At 40.4% G+C, this 4,342-nt stretch overlaps 1 long non-coding RNA gene across 1 annotated transcript; it reads right to left on the bottom strand.

Moving 5' to 3' along the window:
* Positions 1 to 1,256: 1,256 nt before the first annotated feature.
* On the bottom strand, positions 1,257 to 4,073 carry LOC307199549. Its single transcript, XR_013832040.1, has 4 exons — positions 3,294 to 4,073; positions 2,780 to 2,898; positions 1,776 to 2,147; positions 1,257 to 1,416 (listed from the first exon to the last, which is right to left on the bottom strand). It is a non-coding gene; the product is annotated as an uncharacterized lncRNA (long non-coding RNA).
* Between the last annotated feature and the right edge of the window lie 269 nt (positions 4,074 to 4,342).

Genomic DNA, 4,342 nt, shown 5'->3' with positions numbered 1-4,342 from the left:
TTGCGATGAAAGATATAAAATGGTGGCATGACAAATAAATGCTTACGGGTTATTCTTCTGGCTCTGAAACAATGTGAAAAGGATGGAATCGACACATTACTTTGGTTTAATTGTGTGACTCCTATTGTGAAAAAAATGAAAGAAAATTCTGGTTTAAACCAGGTGAGAGAGGGTTAGACAAAGGCATAAGCACGGCGTCATTCCCGTTAGAAACTTGACAGAAATTATAGTTGTGGGTTTCATGGATACCGTGAAAATTAGTTTGAAAAACTAATGAGAAGAGTTGGTTTGTGAGGGGAGGGCCATCGGGGCAGCATGCATGGGTCTGTGGGGCTGACCTAGAGGGGACAGGAGAGGGACAAGGCAGCGGGCAGCTCAGCACAGTGGAGACACAGCAATGGGCACTAATTGGGTCTCCTGGCACTGTGCCCACACCATGTTAAGCAGCGGCAAGCAGGGTTGGGAAGCCAGGTCGGCAATGAAGCCCAGCTCCTTCTCCTATTAATGGGTGATCATTTCTCAAGTTGCGACATGCCATAGTTCTCATGAGGAACTAAAGGGTGCGGGGAATTTGACCACACCCAAGTCCTCGAAGGAAGGCAGGGAGTGATGCGATGCTTCTTGACATGTGGGCAGAAGTTGTAGGCAGATGTCTCCTCGCATAGATGGGTGTCTCCTTCATTCCTAACTCATCTGCATCCATCCCAAGAGATGTGGCTTTCATAAAAAGAGAGCTCAGGGAGATGAAAGAAAAGGCAAGCGCAGGCAAAATTCATTAACTGAACAGGACACCCTATTAAGTCAATGACTTTGCTCTGACGCACTAATGTTGTACATGACAAAAGTACCAATGTGACCACTTTCTTTTTTTCAGTGGCTTGACTGATGAGCACCAGCGACAGAAGGATATAAACCAGTATTTCAAACCTGGTATTTTCAGATTCCATAGGATTTCCTCCATTAAATGGCTAATGGTTTCTAACAATGTAAGTAACAGCAACTTAAATGGTGACTACACGGACACCAATAAACTAGACAGTGACTCTGGCAACCTTCTAGCTTCCTTCCTTCCTTCCTTCCTTCCTTCCTTCCTTCCTTCCTTCCTTCCTTCTCACATATCTGTCCCCATTCATGGACAAATCATGGGGAAATGGGTCTAATGTTTGATGTTTTATTGTGTTTTTAATATTCTGTTGGGAGCTACCCAGAGAGGCTGGGGAAACCCAGCCAGATGGGCAGGATATACATAAAAAATTATTACCATTATTATTATTATTATTATTATTATTATTATTATTACAAAGTTTAACAGCGGACATGTAAGTGGACGAAGAATTTTTCCACCCCTTCCAGCTTGCCACCCTGAAATCCATCTTACCAATTACTTTCTGCCCAGCTTGCAGAGTTGGAGCCTGTCTGGGGATAAATTAAATAAAGGCAATGGACCTGCACACACTTTAAAATACGGCATTACAACTCCCACCCCAGCATTTTCAGGGCAATTGGGGACTACGAACGAACAGAACAAGAGGTTGATGCAGCAATTAGTTTCACAGTTGACACTGAAATATCTGCTCTAAATCTTTCCAATGACATTCTATCCATAAGAACGTTCTGGAGAACTGTGGAGCACTGGTACATTGTTGGCCCAAATTAGATTCATGACTCTTGTGCCCAGAGCAGTCTTGAGGTATAGCTTTAATTTCTAAAGTCATCCACTAGAACAAACGCAATTAAGTAAGCAGGGCACTTGCATAATCATAAACTCAACTTACCTGTTCATCTTTTGTTGCCTTCTCCTTAAAATACCATATCTAGTTCTGTAGAGATTCATATATTTTTTTTCCAATCTGAGCAGCATTCTGTACTTTTCTCTTGCGAAAGCAATGTCGTGCCAAAGAATGGTCCGGTGATTCAGAGATTGCATCTCAAATTTTCTGTTTGAGATATTGTTATTCAGTGTATTTATTGATATCTTCGTGTATTGCTACCTGTAGATAATAGAGATGCATTTTCTTGGCCCACTCAGATATATTCTGAAAACTCACAGCAAAGGGACTCTATCCATAAGAAGGTCAACTGAAGACTCTGTGACCCAACTGTTGCTTGACATTTTTTATTTAATAGGCTATTTCTGTAGACCTTTTCTATAACATTTTTGATAGAGAAGTCATGGTCAGACAATAGATAAATCTTCCCAGAAAACACAAAACAAGGTATACTGACATAATGCATTTTAAAATTGCTCATGTTCATAGTGATTGAAAAACCTATATTTATATTTTCATTTCAGATCCTTACCACTGCTTAACTGCTTTTGCGTCATTCTAGTGCCCAGTCCGCTAACCAGACCCACGCATTGTTCCCCCAAAATGCCTAATTTACCGTTTATACAGAAAACCTATGATAAAACTTAATGATATTTAGTCTCCTACCTATCTTAACCTGCACAAAATGATAGCATTGAATGTAAAATATTAACCAGAGTAAATTGAACTACAGTGGTATCTTGGTTCTCAAACCTAATCCATTCTGGAAGTCTGTTCCAAAACCAAAGCGTTCCAAAACCAAGGTACGCTTTCCCATAGAAAGTAATGCAAAATGGATTAATGCATTCCAGACTTTTTTAAAGAAACCTAAAACAGCAGTTTAACATGAATTTTACTATCTAACAAGACCATTGATCCATAAAATGAAAGCAATAATCAATGTACTGTACTATAAAATGACTAAGACAGTATGGAAGATGATAAAATTTAAAATTATTATTTTTTCTTACCTGCACTGATGATAGTCATTGTTTGGATGGGGGACTTCTATCCATTTCTGCAGTCACACAATCAATCAGTAGCTGAACAGGGTTCCACACAGTCACAAAAACAAATGAACCGAGAAAGCCTCAAAAACAAAAACACAAAATAAATAGTAAAAACAAAAGTGCCAAATTTAATCCATTCTGGAAGTCCATTTGACTTCCGAAATGTTCAAAAATCAAGGCACAGCTTCTGACTGGTGCAGGCGCCCTGAAAACAATGGACGACAACCGCATCAGACATTTGGCTTCTGAAGAATGTTTGAAAAGTGGAACACTTACTTCTGGGTTTTTGGCGTTTGAGAACCAAGGCATTTCAGAACCAAGGTACCACTGTACAGTGATCTGCCATTTTGTGCAGATGCTAGTGATCCGTCAGTACAAAGCTTGCTGGTATCTTTCCCTTGGAGAAAAAAGATACATCATCCATGATAAGCCTAGTGATTTAGCTATCCTTCATCCATTAAAGCACCCCACCTACCTCTCACAATGTCCTCCTTCTTCCCCCATCCTCTTCCTCTGCTGCTGTAACCATCTTCTCCTGGATGACTCTACAAACATTAAGCACCAACACTGCCAACTGTAACCATCCCACTTCTGCTCTCTGTTGACCATTGTTAGGTCATAGATATACTTCTAGCCCAGCATCAGCCAATCACAGTGTTCAATGAGAATTCTAAACCCACACGCAGCAATTGAAACAGACCAACCAACCGTTCTTTTGCATACTGAGAATTTTAACCCTTCCTCACAGCTTTTGGTTCAGACCCAAGTGACAGTTCAACTGACTTTCAGTGGACCAGGCAGAGAACTTCCTACATCAAAAACATTACAATGTACGCTACAATAGAGAGAAGACATGGCACAACGCCCATTAAAACCTGATTCAGATAAACAGGACTCCTTTGCAGTGTCCTGTGTGACTGAATTAAAATGATTCAACAGCATATCCCTCTCTTTTGGGAATGTAATTCTTTGAGCAGCGTAGGAAACCTTGACGGATAAAATGAGCTTTCATTGAGGAATGCACAGGAAAATGCAAAGGAATGTAAAGGAAGACACAAAAGACCAGCTGGACAGAGAATCCAAGTTCCCCAAAATGCATTTACTTACCATGTATACAGAAAACCTACGATAAAATACTGCATTCTGAGTCAGATGTAGCATATTAGCATAGTTACCTATCTAACCTCTCCAAAAAAATGACTAAAACTTTGAACTAACTTACACTATACCCATAGAAATAAAACAAAAAATCAAATCCTACCTGTGAATGTGATTCACAGCAAAGCTAAATATAAACCTAAGTACAGTGGTACCTCGGGTTAAGAACTAAATTCGTTCTGGGGGTCCGTTCTTACCTGAAACTGTTCTTAACCTGAAGCACCACTTTAGCTAATGGGGCCTCCCACTGCCACCTCGCCGCTGGAGCACAATTTCTGTTCTCATCCTGAGTTAAAGTTCTTAACCCGAGGCACTATTTCGGGGTTAGCAGAGTCTGTAACCTGAAGCGTCTGTAACCTGAAGCAT

This window comes from Podarcis cretensis (genome assembly GCF_951804945.1).
Source record: "Podarcis cretensis genome assembly, chromosome: 12".
Taxonomy (NCBI): domain Eukaryota; kingdom Metazoa; phylum Chordata; class Lepidosauria; order Squamata; family Lacertidae; genus Podarcis; species Podarcis cretensis.
The sequence above is the reverse complement of the archived record's forward strand: the minus strand, read 5'-3'. Positions and strand labels throughout refer to the sequence as shown.